Genomic DNA, 21,571 nt, shown 5'->3' with positions numbered 1-21,571 from the left:
TCAACCCTTTACCTGTCTGATCTTGGTGCCCAGCATGGAGGCACTGGTGTCGATCACAAAGACCACGTTCTTGGGCACCGCCGGCAGGTCTCTGGGGGCAAAGTAGTGGACAAAATGGCCGTTGAGAACCTGGAGACGACAAAGAAAGGGTTATACTGGTACACACGCTCTGTTGTTCGCACATGTGTGATCACTCTCAGGGTACATTTACATTAATAGTCATTTAGCCGACGCTTTTGATCCAAAGCGACTTACAAGTTCTGTACGACAAGACAGCAGGGAGGGCACGACTCTTCTCTCCGCTGAGTAACAATGTTCATCAAACAGAAATGTGGGCGCTGCCGTGTTGGGTGCACAGCGGTAGAGACAATTTAGTGTAGTCGGTATATTATAGACAAGGAGGATTATTTAGTGGCAAAGTGCATGATAGTAGAAGACAAGACGGTATATCTTTTTTCAGATATTGATTGAAGACGTGTGTTTTTATCGACGGCGCAAAAGATCGGTCTGGTTCCGGCCGTCCTACGTATACGTGTGGTGGGAGGTCCGGTCCATGGTGGAGTTTTATTATAGTGCGACGGGGGGGGGGGGCGGGGGGGGGGGGGGGTAGTAGAGCTGGGAAACCCATTACCAACAGGGGGGGGGGGCGAATGGTAAGTTGAGTTGAACCTTTATTAATCCCCTCAGGGGGAATTCATCCTCATTGCATTTGAGTCATCTGTTGAGGAGCAGTGGAGGAGCAGCCGCACACAGCGCCCCCTCAAGGGCAGTGGAGGAGCCGCACACAGCGCCCCCTCATGGGCAGTGGAGGAGCCACACACAGCGCCCCAGGACCAGCTCCAGTCTTACTGCCAGCACCCTGCAGCACCCAGGACCACCTCCAGTCTTACTGCCAGCACCCTGCAGCACCCAGGACCACCTCCAGTCTTACTGCCAGCACCCTGCAGCACCCAGGACCACCTCCAGTCTTACTGCCAGCACCCTGCAGCACCCAGGACCACCTCCAGTCTTACTGCCAGCACCCTGCAGCACCCAGGACCAGCTCCAGTCTTACTGCCAGCACCCTGCAGCACCCAGGACCACCTCCAGTCTTACTGCCAGCACCCTGCAGCACCCAGGACCACCTCCAGTCTTACTGCCAGCACCCTGCAGCACCCAGGACCACCTCCAGTCTTACTGCCAGCACCCTGCAGCACCCAGGACCACCTCCAGTCTTACTGCCAGCGCCCTGCTCAAGGGCAGTGGCAGGAACCCTAACATGCCAGTCTTTCATGGTGTGGGAGAGGAAACCGGAGTACCCGGAAGAAACCCACGCAAACTCCACACAGAAAGCCCCCCCCCTGCTGGTCAAACCCCCCCCAGCTGTGGTTTGAACCCCAGGACCTTCTCGCTGTGAGTGCAGTGACCACTGCACCACCGTGCCGCCCCAATGGTAGCCCCTTGGTGTAGAGCTCACTCACAAGTGACATTCCCTCCACTTCGCCACCTGAATTCGGTCCTTTACAGGTGGCAGAATAGATGAGACGTGATGTTTAGCACAATATGGTGGTCACAGAGAGAGAGAGAGAGAGAGAGAGAGAGAGAGAGATATTCTACTGTTCTGTGTCAGCCCACACGGTATGGGTGTGTCAGTCTGTTTTCCTTCAGGCTTATGGTGTAACCGGCTTTATCAGCTGCGTGCAAACGACCCCCGTTCACGTCACAACAAGGGTCTATTGTTCACCGAGGAATATCCAGGACATACATCACCACCTGAAGGCTGAACATGGGCCATGATTTTTCCATGGCTTTTGTTCTTCAAAATTATTCTGTGTTTGTGTGTGTGTGTGTGTGTGTGTGTGTGTGTGTGTGTGTGCGTGCGTGTGCGTGCGTGAGTGCGTGCGTGTGTGCGTGTGTGTCTATGCATGTGCGCGTGTTTATTTCTGCGCACGGAAGCAGTATTGACATACATGTCTGACGTGCACACGTGTCATAGACACCACTCACTGACCTGTATGTCTCCGATGCCCATTTCTCTCTCCACGTCGTAGCGGATCACGAATTCTCCCAGAATGCCGTTGGTGGTGATCTTGGCCTGCTGCACGATGTTGGGTCCGAAGGTGACCTTACAGAAGTTCTGGTTCTGTTTGATCACCGTGGTGACGGGGAGGACGTCCATCTTGGCTGGAGATAAGAGGAAAGAGAGGAAAGAGCTGAAGAGATCAACATGCCGCCCTGAGACAATCCACGTCAACACACCGTTCGCCTCAAAGGGCCCCTGTTGTAAAAATAGCCTTTTCCTGTGTTTTGTATTGTTTGAATTGTGAAACTATTATGTACACTGTACAGTTGCTGCAGTTCATCTGTGACAAGAACCCTCCCTATTGAAACGAGCCATTCAGAATGGACCTATCTCAAACCCTGCCCTCTTTTCTTGATCCTCCAATCACAACTGTCGCTTACCTCGGACATTGTCCGAGGTAAGCGACAGTTGTGATTGGAGGATCAAGAAAAGAGGGCAGGGTTTGAGATAGGTCCATTGCAGCCCCAAGCGATGTAGTTAGTAACATGTGTATGTGTACAAAACGTCCCTAAAGTTGAACCTAAAATGTTTGTTTCTGGCATTTTTTTTTTTTTTAAACTTTGGCCATTACCCTGGCTCTTTTATACGTTTATCGCATTTATACTTGGTCAAGTTCGACCGACAGAAGCAGGCTGAAAGGGTTCAGATGGGGGGGAAGACACTCTGGGAAAGGCACGGCTGCAGTCCGGGATTCGAACTCGCTCAGCCCCAGATCCGCGCGAGCGCGGTTGTCCACGGCGCTGAAATAGCACTCGCGGTACGTGGTGAGCTACTGGAGCTCCCCCTGTTTCTGACATTTTTAACTGTATGTTTGTGATATGAGTCATATTTGATCTGCAATGCCTACTTTGACAGTTTGATCTGAATGTCCTTCAACAGTACAGGCTCATGCACCACTGCTAGATGTACGATAATTATCGTATTTGTACGATAAAAACGTCGTCTCACTCGTTACGGGAACAGAAAACAGCCCGTTGAGAACAGCACTGAAACAGAGGGGTGTAGAGGCTGCTAGAATGAGAACAGGACTGACACAGAGAGGTATAGAGGCTGCTAGAATGAGAACAGGACTGAAACAGAGGGGTATAGAGGCTGCTAGAATGAGAACAGGACTGAAACAGAGAGGTATAGAGGCTGCTAGAATGAGAACAGGACTGACACAGAGAGGTATAGAGGCTGCTAGAATGAGAACAGGACTGAAACAGAGGGGTATAGAGGCTGCTAGAATGAGAACAGGACTGAAACAGAGAGGTATAGAGGCTGCTAGAATGAGAACAGGACTGAAACAGAGGGGTATAGAGGCTGCTAGAATGAGAACAGGACTGAAACAGAGAGGTGTAGAGGCTGCTAGAATGAGAACAGGACTGAAACAGAGTGGTATAGAGGCAGCTAGAATGAGAACAGGACTGAAACAGAGAGGTATAGAGGCTGATAGAATGAGAACAGGACTGAAACAGAGAGGTATAGAGGCTGCTAGAATGAGAACAGGACTGAAACAGAGGTATAGAAGCTGCTAGAATGAGAACAAGACTGAAACAGAGGTGTAGAGGCTGCTAGAATGAGAACAGGACTGAAACAGAGAGGTATAGAGGCTGCTAGAATGAGAACAGGACTGAAACAGAGAGGTGTAGAGGCTGCTAGAATGAGAACAGGACTGAAACAGAGGTATAGAGGCTGCTAGAATGAGAACAGGACTGAAACAGAGAGGTATAGAAGCTGCTAGAATGAGAACAGGACTGAAACAGAGGTATAGAGGCTGCTAGAATGAGAACAGGACTGAAACAGAGAGGTATAGAGGCTGCTAGAATGAGAACAGGACTGAAACAGAGGGGTATAGAGGCTGCTAGAATGAGAACAGGACTGAAACAGAGGTATAGAGGCTGCTAGAATGAGAACAGGACTGAAACAGAGTGGTATAGAGGCAGCTAGAATGAGAACAGGACTGAAACAGAGAGGTATAGAGGCAGCTAGAATGAGAACAGGACTGAAACAGAGAGGTATAGAGGCAGCTAGAATGAGAACAGGACTGAAACAGAGGTATAGAGGCTGCTAGAATGAGAACAGGACTGAAACAGAGAGGTATAGAGGCTGCTAGAATGAGAACAGGACTGAAACAGAGGGGTATAGAGGCTGCTAGAATGAGAACAGGACTGAAACAGAGAGGTATAGAAGCTGCTAGAATGAGAACAGGACTGAAACAGAGAGGTATAGAGGCTGCTAGAATGAGAACAGGACTGAAACAGAGAGGTATAGAGGCTGCTAGAATGAGAACAGGACTGAAACAGAGAGGTATAGAGGCTGCTAGAATGAGAACAGGACTGAAACAGAGAGGTATAGAGGCTGCTAGAATGAGAACAGGACTGAAACAGAGAGGTATAGAGGCTGCTAGAATGAGAACAGGACTGAAACAGAGAGCTATAGAGGCTGCTAGAATGAGAACAGGACTGAAACAGAGAGGTATAGAGGCTGCTAGAATGAGAACAGGACTGAAACAGGGGGGTATAGAGGCTGCTAGAATGAGAACAGGACTGAAACAGAGGTATAGAGGCTGCTAGAATGAGAACAGGACTGAAACAGAGAGGTATAGAGGCTGCTAGAATGAGAACAGGACTGAAACAGAGAGGTATAGAAGCTGCTAGAATGAGAACAGGACTGAAACAGAGGTATAGAGGCTGCTAGAATGAGAACAGGACTGAAACAGAGAGGTATAGAAGCTGCTAGAATGAGAACAGGACTGAAACAGAGGTATAGAGGCTGCTAGAATGAGAACAGGACTGAAACAGAGAGGTATAGAGGCTGCTAGAATGAGAACAGGACTGAAACAGAGGGGTATAGAGGCTGCTAGAATGAGAACAGGACTGAAACAGAGGTATAGAGGCTGCTAGAATGAGAACAGGACTGAAACAGAGTGGTATAGAGGCAGCTAGAATGAGAACAGGACTGAAACAGAGAGGTATAGAGGCAGCTAGAATGAGAACAGGACTGAAACAGAGAGGTATAGAGGCAGCTAGAATGAGAACAGGACTGAAACAGAGGTATAGAGGCTGCTAGAATGAGAACAGGACTGAAACAGAGAGGTATAGAGGCTGCTAGAATGAGAACAGGACTGAAACAGAGGGGTATAGAGGCTGCTAGAATGAGAACAGGACTGAAACAGAGAGGTATAGAAGCTGCTAGAATGAGAACAGGACTGAAACAGAGAGGTATAGAGGCTGCTAGAATGAGAACAGGACTGAAACAGAGAGGTATAGAGGCTGCTAGAATGAGAACAGGACTGAAACAGAGAGGTATAGAGGCTGCTAGAATGAGAACAGGACTGAAACAGAGAGGTATAGAGGCTGCTAGAATGAGAACAGGACTGAAACAGAGAGGTATAGAGGCTGCTAGAATGAGAACAGGACTGAAACAGAGAGCTATAGAGGCTGCTAGAATGAGAACAGGACTGAAACAGAGAGGTATAGAGGCTGCTAGAATGAGAACAGGACTGAAACAGGGGGGTATAGAGGCTGCTAGAATGAGAACAGGACTGAAACAGAGGTATAGAGGCTGCTAGAATGAGAACAGGACTGAAACAGAGAGGTATAGAGGCTGCTAGAATGAGAACAGGACTGAAACAGAGAGGTATAGAAGCTGCTAGAATGAGAACAGGACTGAAACAGAGGGGTATAGAGGCTGCTAGAATGAGAACAGGACTGAAACAGAGGTATAGAGGCTGCTAGAATGAGAACAGGACTGAAACAGAGAGGTATAGAAGCTGCTAGAATGAGAACAGGACTGAAACAGAGGGGTATAGAGGCTGCTAGAATGAGAACAGGACTGAAACAGAGAGGTATAGAGGCTGCTAGAATGAGAACAGGACTGAAACAGAGGTATAGAGGCTGCTAGAATGAGAACAGGACTGAAACAGAGAGGTATAGAGGCTGCTAGAATGAGAACAGGACTGAAACAGAGGGGTATAGAGGCTGCTAGAATGAGAACAGGACTGAAACAGAGGTATAGAAGCTGCTAGAATGCATATTCTGAGTGTTTTTCTTTTCAGCAGGAAAATCTCAAAGACATGTTTAGGGGACCTCAAAGACATATATTAATAATTATTATATAATAATATAGCCGGACTACAATATGGGAAATGTGCTTATTGGCTTATCCAGAGTCAGACAAGAAGATAGATATCAATGTCCTCTCTGTGTTCAGTAGAGAGCTATCCAGTTGCAAGCTAACAGATCAGCTATAGTCTAGCTGTTGGTCAAAATAGTTTTAGGCTAACTGAACGCACAGAGAGGAAATTGGTATCTGCTTGTCTGACTCTGGAGACGATGATAAAGCATATTTCCCATAATGTTGGCGTAAAAATGTCCCTTTAAACAATCAACTGAATTGTTGGTGTTTAAAGATTAAGCTTTGCATGGGAAAAAGTGAACATTATGAATATTTTGTCAGCCAGTCCAACTTGTGTTGTTGTACCAGACATCCGACTCATACAGTATGTGACGTGTTCAGTATTACAGGTCACAATGGTTAATTTTTATGTTTTTCATAAAAAAAAATTTGTTGTCGTTATTGTTGTTGTTGTTTTGTGTATAAAACTCCAAATTTGTCTGGGGATCAATTTGACTGAAAAAAGTCATATACTAGGCTGTTTTAACAATGTTTAATTTTAACAAATGTTGTTGTGTGGACACCCCCCCCCCTCACCTCTCCCTTAACACTTTCAGTGCCTTTGATTAACGTTGATTTACCCCGTTGATTGCCCACCATCCACTTCAATGTTAGCGTTAAAAACGCCTAATCTATCTGGGGCGGCTATGTGGCGTAGTGGGCAAGGCGCTCGCCACGAATGCAGAGACGCTGGGCTCGCCTGTTCGAGCCCAGCGCTCCACATTGCTTTCAGTTTAGCTGGTCGTTCATACTAATACACATTGGCCGTATTAGGGGGTGGGAAACTGATGGGTGGGGATTGGGCGTTGTGGACAGCGACTCCTACAGGTCGGTTGGTGCGCCTGCGCAGTAGAATCAGGAAGTGTCGGGGGCAGCGTGAGCCTCCCACGCGTTACTCCTCGCCACTGAGAGATCGAGCTGCGCAGGTGAAAAGATGCGACTGCTGTTACCTCAAGTACCGGAGGGGACTTGTGCTATGTATGACTTAGTCCACATTGCAGCCGGCTTGTGGGAGGCAAGAAACAGCGTTCGAGACAGGGGAGGGTTGAATTGGATGATACGAAATTGGGATGGGAGAAAAATGTAGAAAATGGGAGAAAAAGTGGATAAAAAAAAAAAAAAAAACGCCTAATCTATGTTTTAAATTATGGCTATGTGTCTAATCTGCCCGTCGCTTATCAATGACTTGTTTGCAGTCAACATTGTCGAAACGGATTGTTTTTTTATCGGTTCATTTTCGTTTTATAGCATTTTGAAAAGCCCTCGTTTTCAAGGAAAATATAAAGATTCCATGATAAAAGACATTTACTGGAATATTCTAGAATACACAAAAACGTTGTCATTTTTCGGCCTATTTATGAATCGTTTTCAAATAAACGCTAGATTATCGATAGTATTATGTGTACGTATGCACGCTATAGACGCGAGCTGAAAAATCGATTCTCTTATTTCCTCATCAGTGATCACAGCCAAACAGCCACATCACACACAGGGGACACGCTGATATCTCCGCGAATACAGCTCCGATTACCCCAAGACTGGTAACATAGACTCCTTACCTTAGATCAGATGTTCTCCAAAAAGAGTATTCCAATTCCTGATCGCCATTCCAAATATCGATCACGCTTATTGATTGATTATTGGCTGCTGTAAATATATATTCCAGGCTGATTTTCGTCCCGCGAGCAGATCCCTCTTGAGCAGACCAGTCTAAGCGACTGACCTGCAGTTACACAGGGATAGACGATAGGGGGCGCTTTTTTCCCAATCTGAGCTCCTGTAGGGGCTGCTGTACCAACGGGAGACTCGGTTGATGAAATATGAATTCAGATCGCTAATAAAAAAAATAAAACGATATTTGTCGTCGTGGGCACTCAATGGGGGGGGGGGGGGGGCTGATAAAACGAGATATGTCGTCCGTGGCACTGAAAGGGAAGGACGGTTCACATTTTCTAATTTTCTCTTTCCCTTGCACCAGTGTTTTGGTTTCCTGAGACATTGTAAGCAGAAAACGTTGGCATGTATTTGCATCAGTGGGGACGTGGAGCATGAATGTTGCTTAGCAACTAAAGTAGAATGCTTCATGTCTCCCATGTCCTGCTTCCTGGTTCAAGTCAAGGACACTATGGAAGAAGGAATGCCTCACGTCAGAATGACAGCGTTCTACACTGGCTTGGTGGCAGACTTAGCTATACAATGCAACAAATTGCTGATGACTGTTAAGTCATTTTAGTTTAAAGGACTAAACGTACTTCAATGACTGAAAGTTTCCACACTTGGCACCAATGTGCGTCGACGCGGTGACGTAATGACCCTTCCTTCTTTTATAGTTCCCTGGGTTCAAGTGCTTTGTGGATGATGGCCTGAAACTACTCACAGTTTGTGAGAAATCAGCAGCAGGGGTGTAAAAAGTACCCAGAAATTATACTTAAGTGAAAGTATGGATATACCGTCTCAAAATCGTACTCAAGTAAAAGTCAGAGTATCTGGTTAAAAACACACTTGAGTAAAAGTAAAAAAGTTTCTACTTTTACATGTACTTAAGTACTAAAAAGTAAAAGTAAAAACCTTTTTTCTGCCTCTCTATTCTTCTGATAGCAGGTGTTTAATCAAAGATCCCCTCTTTGTAGTCTTGCACACGGACCAATCAGCATGGGTATGGGCGGGTTCATTGTCCATTGATGGGGATTTGATTGGCTGTTTTTAAATAAAGTGCGGCCGCAGGATCAATAACGTTAACACTTTGATTGCCTAAGGCTAAATTCATGATATACCATAGGTTGCCAGCTCTATTTGTCTATGGAGAAGTTCCCCTTCTTTGCAGGGCTATAACTTTTTAAATTCTATTGCTAAATTGCCATTATTAGGGCCCATTCAATGTCCTATATGTAATGTTCAGGGTGTATGAACGTTAAACTTTTTCATTCACATAATCATACTAAAATATGATCTAAAGTATAAGTATGTTTTCATCTCTTTCTGCAGCTTTCTCCAGAACGTGATTTATAGCCCCAAATGCATTATATTGATGATCAAATACAGTTTGATAGCAATCGGCGCGATATAAAAAAATCCAACTGGACGGACTTCTGGAAGTTACTACACGTCATCTGATGTTGACCGGATGGGCGAGGGGGCGTTTATAATTCCGTGGGCAGCGTTATACCATTCATCTAATGTGGGTCAAATGTTCATCATAGCAGTTAGTGTCGAACACGGAAATATTAAACGCTAAAACTCACCCCAGTCTCCGCGGGCCGTTGGGCGATCAGCGTGGGGTAGACAGTTTTCCATTATGGGATGTAAAAATATCCGGTCCATTTCCAGCTTGTATAATAGTATATACGTCCAAATCATGTTGTTTATCGAGTTATTGGCAACGGATCGCTATGTATTGTGACGAGCTAGAGTGCCGGAACCTATACCGAGTGCCCGGAAGTAATATGGGTGAACAGCACATCGTCCAAGTAACTTCCTGTTTGGCGATTGCGCCGATCGGCCACCAGATGGCGCTCTTGAACCGCTAGAGGGTTCAGTGGGGCTTTTTGGTGGGTCTCAGGCCAGCGGATGGGAAATATGAATCCGATCACAGATTTTTGAAATATTGATATCAAAGACAAGTTACGGCGTCTTCGGCAACTTGAGCATGGCGGGGAAGGACGCCTAAACTCGTCTTCTGGCAGTTAAAGTGTTAACGTGAGTTCGGCCAGAGAAACAAATATACTCATTTAAATTGTTGGACCTGCAAGATTTGTACTTTGTAGGTCTGCGTTTTAAATGTAAGGAGTAAAAAGTATGTTTTTTTTCCTCTGAAATTGTGAGGTTTTGTCCGCTGCTCACCAACTTTCTCTGTTTTCTTTAAGCCTACTGTTAGAAGTTCCCTTCTCACTCACTCTCTCTAGCCCCCACCCTCTCGTTCTTTACTCTCGTTTACTCTCAGTGGCCACACCTGGACTATTATCAATTACCTCTCGCACCTGTGGTGGCAGGCTAATTAGTTCCCCTGTGGGCTTTAAATACCAGGGCTCTTCCCCTCGTTTCGGCGTGGGGTCGTGTTGTATTCATGCTGAGTCATATTCTCTAACATCTAGACTCTTTCGGGAGATCCTCTGGTCTACCAATGCTGTATATGGATTTCTCCAGCCTTGAGATGTTTTGCTCCAGCCTTCGTCTGCTGTCGCCGTAGCCTGTGGAGGAGACTGTTCTGCGCTCCCTGTAACTTCCATGGGAGGCACCCCAGCGTTCCACTGCAGACCCCAGCGCAGCTGTTCGTCCTGACGCACATCTAGACCAACGCGCATCTTCCGGACCCTCGGGCTTGGCACGCTCTCCAGTCACCAGCGCGCAACGCGCATCTGCAAGGGCTTGGCACGCTCTCCAGTCACCAGCGCGCAACGCGCATCTTCAAGGGCTTGGCACGCTCTCCAGTCACCAGCGCGCAACGCGCATCTTCAAGGGCTTGGCACGCTCTCCAGTCTCCAGCGCGCAACGCGCATCTTCAAGGGCTTGGCACGCTCTCCAGTCTCCAGCGCGCAACGCGCATCTTCAAGGGCTTGGCACGCTCTCCAGTCTCCAGCGCGCAACGCGCATCTTCCAAAGATCCTTGTGCTTGGCACACTCCTCCTCGCAGACGCACCCCGATGCGTCTCTCTGTTCCGACGCGCACACCAAGGTGTGGCGCGCCACTCTGTTCCTCGGCTCCGACAGCGGCTACCCGGTGGACGACACCCTCGCCACCGCCACTGTTCCAGCTCTCTGTTCCGACGCGCACACCAAGGTGTGGCGCGCCACTCTGTTCCTCGGCTCCGACAGCGGCTACCCGGTGGACGACACCCTCGCCACCGCCACTGTTCCAGCTCTCTGTTCCGACGCGCACACCAAGGTGTGGCGCGCCACTCTGTTCCTCGGCTCCGACAGCGGCTACCCGGTGGACGACACCCTCGCCACCGCCACTGTTCCAGCACTCTGTTCCTCGGCTCCGACAGCGGCTACCCGGTGGACGACACCCTCGCCACCGCCACTGTTCCAGCACTCTGTTCCTCGGCTCCGACAGTCGGCTACCCGGTGGACGACACCCTCGCCACCGCCACTGTTCCAGCACTCTGTCCCTCGGCTCGGACAGCCAGCCACCCGGTGGCGATGCCCTCGCCCCGCTGCTGTCCCTGTACCATTATGCATACGCCTGGGTGAGTTTTGATTGTGATGTCACTCACCCAGCGTAGTGCCCTTGCCCCCGTTCCCGCTGCTGTCCCTGTACCTTTACGCATACGCCTGGGTGAGTTTTGATTGTGATGTCACTCACTCAGCGTAGTGCCCTTGCCCCCGTTCCCGCTGCTGTCCCTGTACCTCTACGCATACGCCTGGGTGAGTTTTGATTGTGATGTCACTCACTCAGCGTAATGCCTCTTGCCCCCGTTCCCGCTGCTGTCCCTGTACCTTTACGCATACGCCTGGGTGAGTTTTGATTGTGATGTCACTCACTCAGCGTAATGCCCCTTGCCCTCGTCCCGCTGCTGTTCCTGTACCATTACGCATACGCCTGGGTGAGTTTTGATTGTGATGTCACTCACCCAGCGTATTGCCTCCTTTAGTTCTCACTTAGATAGTATTTTTGGACATTACATCTCCCCCTGTGTGTTTGTCACACGAAGATATTATTACTTTGTTACTTTGATTATTTGGACTGTTCTGCATCTGCTCTGTTTGTTCCCTTTTGAATATTAACCCTCTCCTCTGTTCTGCAGAGCGGCCCAGATGTTTTCCCACCAGTCCCCAGTTCCTCCCTGTCCCCAGCCCGCCTCCTCGGGTCTCTGTCCCCAGTTCCTTCCTGTTCCCCAGCCCGCCTCCGCGGGCCTCAGTCCCCTCTGTCCCTAGTTCTCCCCTTTCTAGTTCCACCTAGTTCCTGGTCCCAAGTTCTCCCCTTCTAGTTCCACCTAGTTCCTTGTCCCTAGTTCTCCTAGTCCCCAGTTCTCCTGTTCCCTAGCTCTCCTTGTCCCGACTTCTCCTAGTCTCTAGTTCCTCTGTTCATTAACCTTCCCTTAGTGTTCCCTTTTCCTGCCCGCCTCTTAAAGGCACCTAGTTTTCCCCTTTTGTTATATTCCTGTTTTTGTGTTCTCCCTTAAAGGGACAGTGCCCTTTTTCCCTGTCTCTCAATAAATATCTGTTTCTTGGCAAACCATCATACCTGTCTTGTGTTGTGCGATTGGGGTCGGTTACAAACCATAACAGTACGACCCCACCAAATCGACGACCCCAGCCAGCACAGACGGTGTATGTTGAGTTTGCCTTTTTTTTTCTCTTGTTCCCTCTAGTTCCCCTCTAGCTCCCCTGTTAGCTCCCCTGTTAGCCCTGTTGGCTTCCCTGTTAGCCCAGTTTAGCTCCCCTGTTAGCCTGTTAGCTCCCCTGTTAGCCCTGTTGGCTTCCCTGTTAGCCCTGTTTGACCCCCCTGCAGCTTGTTAAGCCTCTATGTTTTATGCAGCCTTTCAGCTAGCATGGTCAGTTTATCCCCACTGCTAGGACTGCCCTTTCAGCTAGCAAGGTCAGTTTCTCTCCCACTGCTAGGACTGCCCCTTCAGCTAGCATGGTCAGTTTGCTCCCACTGCTAGGACTGCCTTTTCAGCTAGCAAGGTCAGTTTATCCCACTGCTAGGACTGCCCTTTCAGCTGGCAAGGTCAGTATTCCCACTGCTAGGACTGCCCTTTCAGCTAGCAAGGTCAGTTTATCTCACACAGCTAGGACTGTCCTTCCAGCTAGCTTGTTCTCTCTTGCTGGTCCAGCCCTGTCTGCCAGCCTAGCTCCGGCAGCTAGCGCAGCCTCTATGTTAATGTAGCAGTACAGCTGGCATAGGCCCTGTAGCTATCAGTGCCCTGGCAGCTACCCTTTCCCTCTGCTAGCCTAGCTCGGCAGCTTGCACAGCCTCTATGTTGATGTAGCAGTACAGCTAGCATAGGCCCTGTAGCTATCAGTGCCCTGGCAGCTAACTTTCCCTCTGCTAGCCCTTTCCCGGTGCTACCATGGTTACCCCTTAGCTACCCTGCTTGCCCCTCAGTTCCTCTAGACCAGTTCTCTAGACCAGTTCTCTAGACCAGTTCTCTAGGCCAGTTCTCTAAACCAGTTCTCTAGACCAGTTCCTCTAGACTAGTTCTCTGGACCCAGTTCCTCCTGACCCGGTTCCTCTAGGCCCGGTTTCCTCTAGGCCAGTTCCTCCAGTTACCCCTCGGCGACCCTGTTTCTTTTGCTAGCCCCACTCTTGTGGTGGCTTCCCCTGCTGGCTTGGCCAGTACCTTTTGTTTTTGTCTTGTTTTGCCCCCTGCCACTCTGTCTGTATTTGTTTTGGGTCGCCAGGTGGCTCCCGTTGAGGGGGGGGTACTGTGAGGTTTTGTCCGCTGCTCACCAACTTTCTCTGTTTTCTTTAAGCCTACTGTTAGAAGTTCCCTTCTCACTCACTCTCTCTAGCCCCCACCCTCTCGTTCTTTACTCTCGTTTACTCTCAGTGGCCACACCTGGACTATTATCAATTACCTCTCGCACCTGTGGTGGCAGGCTAATTAGTTCCCCTGTGGGCTTTAAATACCAGGGCTCTTCCCCTCGTTTCGGCGTGGGGTCGTGTTGTATTCATGCTGAGTCATATTCTCTAACATCTAGACTCTTTCGGGAGATCCTCTGGTCTACCAATGCTGTATATGGATTTCTCCAGCCTTGAGATGTTTTGCTCCAGCCTTCGTCTGCTGTCGCCGTAGCCTGTGGAGGAGACTGTTCTGCGCTCCCTGTAACTTCCATGGGAGGCACCCCAGCGTTCCACTGCAGACCCCAGCGCAGCTGTTCGTCCTGACGCACATCTAGACCAACGCGCATCTTCCGGACCCTCGGGCTTGGCACGCTCTCCAGTCACCAGCGCGCAACGCGCATCTGCAAGGGCTTGGCACGCTCTCCAGTCACCAGCGCGCAACGCGCATCTTCAAGGGCTTGGCACGCTCTCCAGTCACCAGCGCGCAACGCGCATCTTCAAGGGCTTGGCACGCTCTCCAGTCTCCAGCGCGCAACGCGCATCTTCAAGGGCTTGGCACGCTCTCCAGTCTCCAGCGCGCAACGCGCATCTTCAAGGGCTTGGCACGCTCTCCAGTCTCCAGCGCGCAACGCGCATCTTCCAAAGATCCTTGTGCTTGGCACACTCCTCCTCGCAGACGCACCCCGATGCGTCTCTCTGTTCCGACGCGCACACCAAGGTGTGGCGCGCCACTCTGTTCCTCGGCTCCGACAGCGGCTACCCGGTGGACGACACCCTCGCCACCGCCACTGTTCCAGCTCTCTGTTCCGACGCGCACACCAAGGTGTGGCGCGCCACTCTGTTCCTCGGCTCCGACAGCGGCTACCCGGTGGACGACACCCTCGCCACCGCCACTGTTCCAGCACTCTGTTCCTCGGCTCCGACAGCGGCTACCCGGTGGACGACACCCTCGCCACCGCCACTGTTCCAGCACTCTGTTCCTCGGCTCCGACAGTCGGCTACCCGGTGGACGACACCCTCGCCACCGCCACTGTTCCAGCACTCTGTTCCTCGGCTCCGACAGTCGGCTACCCGGTGGACGACACCCTCGCCACCGCCACTGTTCCAGCACTCTGTTCCTCGGCTCCGACAGTCGGCTACCCGGTGGACGACACCCTCGCCACCGCCACTGTTCCAGCACTCTGTCCCTCGGCTCGGACAGCCAGCCACCCGGTGGCGATGCCCTCGCCCCGCTGCTGTCCCTGTACCATTACGCATACGCCTGGGTGAGTTTTGATTGTGATGTCACTCACCCAGCGTAGTGCCCTTGCCCCCGTTCCCGCTGCTGTCCCTGTACCTTTACGCATACGCCTGGGTGAGTTTTGATTGTGATGTCACTCACTCAGCGTAGTGCCCTTGCCCCCGTTCCCGCTGCTGTCCCTGTACCTTTACGCATACGCCTGGGTGAGTTTTGATTGTGATGTCACTCACTCAGCGTAATGCCTCTTGCCCCCGTTCCCGCTGCTGTCCCTGTACCTTTACGCATACGCCTGGGTGAGTTTTGATTGTGATGTCACTCACTCAGCGTAATGCCCCTTGCCCTCGTCCCGCTGCTGTTCCTGTACCATTACGCATACGCCTGGGTGAGTTTTGATTGTGATGTCACTCACCCAGCGTATTGCCTCCTTTAGTTCTCACTTAGATAGTATTTTTGGACATTACATCTCCCCCTGTGTGTTTGTCACACGAAGATATTATTACTTTGTTACTTTGATTATTTGGACTGTTCTGCATCTGCTCTGTTTGTTCCCTTTTGAATATTAACCCTCTCCTCTGTTCTGCAGAGCGGCCCAGATGTTTTCCCACCAGTCCCCAGTTCCTCCCTGTCCCCAGCCCGCCTCCGCGGGTCTCTGTCCCCAGTTCCTTCCTGTTCCCCAGCCCGCCTCCGCGGGCCTCAGTCCCCTCTGTCCCTAGTTCTCCCCTTTCTAGTTCCACCTAGTTCCTGGTCCCAAGTTCTCCCCTTCTAGTTCCACCTAGTTCCTTGTCCCTAGTTCTCCTAGTCCCCAGTTCTCCTGTTCCCTAGCTCTCCTTGTCCCGACTTCTCCTAGTCTCTAGTTCCTCTGTTCATTAACCTTCCCTTAGTGTTCCCTTTTCCTGCCCGCCTCTTAAAGGCACCTAGTTTTCCCCTTTTGTTATATTCCTGTTTTTGTGTTCTCCCTTAAAGGGACAGTGCCCTTTTTCCCTGTCTCTCAATAAATATCTGTTTCTTGGCAAACCATCATACCTGTCTTGTGTTGTGCGATTGGGGTCGGTTACAAACCATAACAGAAATGTCATTGAGTAAAAGTACAAAGTATACAAACCTAATAATACTCGAGTAAAGTACAAATCCCCCAAAACAGTACTTAAGTATTGTAACAAAGTACAATTACTCGAGTACTTTACACCCCTGGAAATCAGATACACTTAAAAAAAAAAACATATTCCTTTAAAATGCACGGGAGGCACAAGGGGGTGCAGCGTCAACCTATTCCCCCCCCACCCCCCCCCCCCCCCCCCCTTACCCAGTGCCTTGGCTGCCGACGCGGCGTTGGCGCGGCTGCTGCTCTTGCCGTTGCGCAGCGGCAGCACCTCCAGGTGCATGATGGGGGCGTGGTCCACCACGGTGACGTCCAGGCTGAGCCGGCTGACCAGCTGCAGGGGCCGCAGGTGGGTCACGTGCTCGTAGCGGCCCAGGCGGCGCTGCAGGAGCTCCTCGTAGGTCAGCAGGAACACGGCCCGGTTACGACCGGGGATGCTGGCCGCCATGCGGAACACCTCGACCTCGGGGGGGGAGGCGGGGCTGGGGGGGGGGGGGGGGGGGGGGGGGGGGGTGAGACAATAGTGGAATGAGAGGGAAAATAGTGAAAGTGGGGGAAACGAGAGAGAAAAGGAGAGATGGTTTGAGAAGGAAGGGGAGACATTCAGATTCAGAGTTCAGAGTTTTTATTTGCCACATGGAATCATACAATCAGAGTTTCTTCATTACACAATCATAAATATCATTCCATGGACAAAAGGAGCAGGAAGAAGAATACATCTTATAGTTACCTGCCCCTTATTCCTAAACTAAACAAGTATTTACTTAATGGTCGGCGTACAACCTAATTTACACAAAATAATAATTTATACCATTATACAAGAAACACACAATCCACAGTTAAACAAGAAGAAATTAAATAATAATAATAATAATAATAATAATAATAATAATAATAATAATAATAATAATAATAATAATAATAATAATAATAATAATAATAATAATAATAATAATAATAATAATAATAATAATAATAATAATAATAATAATAATAATAATAATAATAATAATAATAATAATAATAATAATAATAATAATAATAATAATAATAATAATAATAAAGAATAAAGAATAAAGAATAAAAAAAGAGAAAAAAAAGAAAATATCTCACTATTCAGATCACATTTGATTTTCATACTGACAAAATTTTATTTTTTTTATAATTTTTTTGAATTGATAAACACTATTACATCCCTTAAGCTCGCTATGGAGAGAATTCCACAACTTTACACCAATAACTGAAGGACACATCTGTTTAAGTGTGGTACGTGCAAACTGATGTTTAAAATTGTATTTTCTCCTACTAAACTCACTTTCTAAATGAAAAAGATTTTGTAGTTTTTCTGAGGTGGAGTTGTGTCAAGGAGCCAAATAGTCACATAGTAGGTGAGGGGCCCCCATTGGGTGAGATTTTGTTCCAGGGACCTCCATCTGAGAAGATTTTTTTTTAATATATATATATGAATGATTCCAGACTTCCATAACTGTCTCCATACTGTAGGTGGGGCGCTAACAGAGGAGAGAGTGGAACCTATGATGAGAGTATAGTCATTCTTATGCATTCTCCCATTGTGCTGACTTATGTATTATTTATGACTTATGGTGAATACATTTTTAATTTAATTAAACGATTCCTCATTTTTTTGCTGGGGACCCTCTGGAACCCCTTCAAGGACCCCTGGGCGTCTCCCGCACCACACTTTGAGAACCACTGGAACAGCACAGAACAGTCCAAGTAGTGATGATGTCATGGCCAGTTCCTGTTCCCGTATATCTCACGGTCTTCTCAATTCTTAACTACATTACCAGCGGTGGAAAGTAACCAATTACAATTACTCTAGTTACTGTAATTGAGTCGATTCTTTATCGTAATAATTTTTTTTAAGTAACGTAACTTTTTTTTAAAAGGTTTTACTTCTCCTCGTCTCTTTATTTGTAGTATTTTGTGGTGTTTACTCCGACCTTTACAAGAGTATGTTTTATCGTTGGTCAATAGTGAATTCTAAATGAACAATAAACCATCATGGCTACTCTGGTGTCGACTTAACCTCTCATTACTAATACCAGCTTCGTTGATATGAAAAAGGGGCCGTTCACAAATTCCCACACTTATAATGAGGACTCTATCAAAATATTTACAAAGACTATGCTGAATGGCAGTACCTAATTCAAGTACTTAGTTACTTTTTATTGAAAAGTAACTACGTAATTTCGCTTTCACTGCAGTAGTGTTATTCCATTACTCTGCCCCCTCTCCTGTATATGTCATATTTCCCATCGCTCGTCCCCTCCCTCCCTCTCACCCTCTGCCTTTTTTTTTTTTTTTTTTTTTTTTTTACAATGATCTGGAGTCAGTGAATCATTTTCAAAATGTCACATTCTGAACTCCAGCTGGAGGAGCCATGATGTCATTTCTTCCTGCCCGAGAAGAGGGTCACAGATACATAATGACCAATTATGGTCTCCGGAGAGATGATCCTACACTCCGAGGCAGACTCTCACACTCTGGTGGGACACTCACACACATTCTCTGCGCTCGCTAGGTTGTGATAAATAGGTTTTAGTGTTGAGGATATTAGCCTTTTTTCTGTTGGCGAAATAGCAATTCAACTGTGTGGACATGAATTGACGCAAGGCTGATAGATTAGCGTGTAGAAGTGACAACACACATACTCAAGCATGCACACACACACGCACGCACACACACACACGCACACACACACACACACACACACACACACACACATACTCAAGCATGCATACACGCACACGCACACACACACACACACACACACACACACACACACACACACACACATACTCAAGCATGCATACACACGCACACGCACACAGACACACACACATACACACACACACACACACATACTCAAGCATGCATACACACGCACACGCACACACACACACACAACACACACACACACACATACTCAAGCATGCATACACACGCACACACACACAACACACACACACACACACACACACACACACACACACACACACACACATACTCAAGCATGCATACACACGCACACACACACACACACACACACACACGCACACACACACACACACACACACACACCACACACACACACACACACACACACACACACGCCTTACCTTGTGTCACCTGACCCCTTGCGCTTCATGGGCTTGCCGCCGCCCCCCCCTCTCCTGCTTGACCTTCTTCTCCTTCGGTTTGACCTCACTCTGGTAGACACGCCCCCCAATGATCCTGGTGCACGGGGTCAAAGGTCACGGATTAGAGCGGATGGCCTTATTCACAGACCACCCTATTGTTACTGTCCTGCACAGGTTTCCCCCCCCGTGGACGAAATCCTATTGTCCCCCCCCCCCCCCCCCCGGGCCCCGCCCCCCCCCCCCCCCCCCCCCGGTTTACAGTTAACAGTGCTACGCGTGAATAAGCACAGACGGACGGAGAGAGTTAACGACGAGGGTATAAAGTGAAGCGTCGCCCCGCGCTGCAGACCCCTGGCTAACCTCGCGCAGCATGGCGACCGAAAACGTCATAAATCCACGCCATCTTTTGTCCGAGAGTCTGAGGAAGAGGGGCGACTTGTTTGTCACAAGTTCAACTCGCTATAGAGGCGAACAGTCAGAGAGTGAAGCGGTGAAACGGAACTCGCCAACTCTTTTCTGTTTCGCATTAGTCTCTCTCGTCATTTTCAAGTTTAGTTTTGAAAGGGTTTTGATCCTTTTCAATAGGTTTTTAATCAGACAAATGGAACCTCTTTTGGGACGTGTATTTTCTTTTCTCCCACTACTCCATGTTGGCAGATATGACATATGAGAAGTGTCAACCTGAGATATAAATATGAATAGAATAGAATAGAATAGAAATAATTGTATTATCCCGAGGGAAATGTTGACGCTGCAAAAATCGCTCTCAACATTTTAAACATTTAAACATTTAGACAGAACAGGTCACGAATAAGAATAACAAAACAAATCAAATCAAATTGCCTAAGAGATAAGAGTAGAATAAAATAGAATAAAAATGGAATAAAATATACAGTAAAATGACAATTTACATAATTTGACTGCGACAAAAAAAAAAAGAAGGATATATCATCAAATCTTTCATAATAATAACATGTGGAATTTCTAGACCACTGGAATAAGCACCCCCCTCCCCTCCCCCCATATTGTCTCGTTGCTCGGCCACATCTATAAAGTATAATAAGTCCTTACATGGTGAAGTTGGACACGTAGGCAGCGGCGGGGACCTGGAAGTGGAACACCCCCTCCTTGGCGGCCGAGTGCCGGTTGAGCATGGGTGCAGGACACCGCCGTGAAGGCGTATAGCGCGAGATGATGGTGGTCTTGATGGCCAGCTCCTGGATATGTGGTTTTGGTTTCCTGCGTTATAATTGATACATTTTATTTACGCATTATTTTATAACAATTATACTTCCTATCAGCTTGAGGTGGACTTGCACTATAGTCATATATCATAATACACTCTCACTATGAATGTTAAAACGGGGGACCCTGATGTAAACAAGACAAAAGTCTTTCTCTGGTCTGCATCCCCTTAACAATTGTATGTATTGAGCCGTACTGTATTGTTTATTGTTTATTGTTATTTGCACTTACAAACATACATTCTGGAATAAAATAATTAAAAGAAGAACAGTTAAAATGTGCAGGAAAGGTAAAAAAAAAGAAAAACCCAAGGGCTTATAAGCGACCTCCCCCCCCCCCCCCCCCCCCCCCCCACATTATGCACAAACACACATGCGCATATCCCTCTCATACACACAGATACATACAATACAGCATTTATACAACTATTATAATGTTGGGGGGAAAAATAAAAAGCCGTACTGTATTGTACCCATTCTGCAATCTGTTAAAATAAAGTTTTTCATTCATTCATTCATTCATTGCAGCACTATACTAATACCGTTGAGACAATTATTACTATGATGGATATTATGTTGAGTCCCATTGAGCGCTCTATAGCCCAGCTGTGCGCTTTGGCGGCTTCCCCCGATAAACAAACAAGATAATTACAAGAAGAGCTTTGTATAATATCTGTCTCCAGTCCAAACCCCCTAATGGGGGGACGTTCCCGTCCTGACGTCGGACATCTGTTTGGAGGAGAGACTAGAGCCGTTACGCACAGAGGATGCGCGCTTGGCACCCGCGCGCCTGCGTCGATTACACCCGAAGAAGACATCATTTTTATAGGATGACAAATTCCACTTTCCTCTTCAGAAATGTAAGACTTGGTTGGGATTACATTGGGTAATTATTTTAAAGGTCACATAAAAAGGTGATTTATCGGTGCTAGTGCGTAAAACGAATTTGACAAACAAACAAACAGAGACACTGCTCCCTAGAGACGCACTACAGGAAGAAATCGTTTTAAAGATAATTATTGTTTTTTTCTTCTACCTTGGTCAGCATGGCCTTCACCTGCCGGGGCACCCTGCGCGGAGCCTGCGTGCAAACAACA

At 47.9% G+C, this 21,571-nt stretch overlaps 1 pseudogene across 1 annotated transcript in view; it reads right to left on the bottom strand.

Annotated features, from left to right (window-relative positions):
* The window catches only part of LOC311238424 (inter-alpha-trypsin inhibitor heavy chain H5-like), a 21,881-nt pseudogene continuing 310 nt past the window's right edge, over positions 1–21,571 (bottom strand). The window contains exons 2-7 of the transcript XR_014621092.1: positions 21,511–21,555; positions 20,302–20,469; positions 19,220–19,324; positions 16,271–16,548; positions 1,991–2,163; positions 1–129 (exon numbers count right to left, since the gene is read on the bottom strand). The product of XR_014621092.1 is annotated as an inter-alpha-trypsin inhibitor heavy chain H5-like (transcript). The remainder of the gene's footprint in view (positions 130–1,990; positions 2,164–16,270; positions 16,549–19,219; positions 19,325–20,301; positions 20,470–21,510; positions 21,556–21,571) is intronic.

This window comes from Notolepis coatsorum (genome assembly GCF_963971535.1).
Source record: "Notolepis coatsorum genome assembly, chromosome: 12".
In the NCBI taxonomy this organism is placed as follows: domain Eukaryota; kingdom Metazoa; phylum Chordata; class Actinopteri; order Aulopiformes; family Paralepididae; genus Notolepis; species Notolepis coatsorum.
This window is presented reverse-complemented; position numbering and strand designations above follow the sequence as displayed.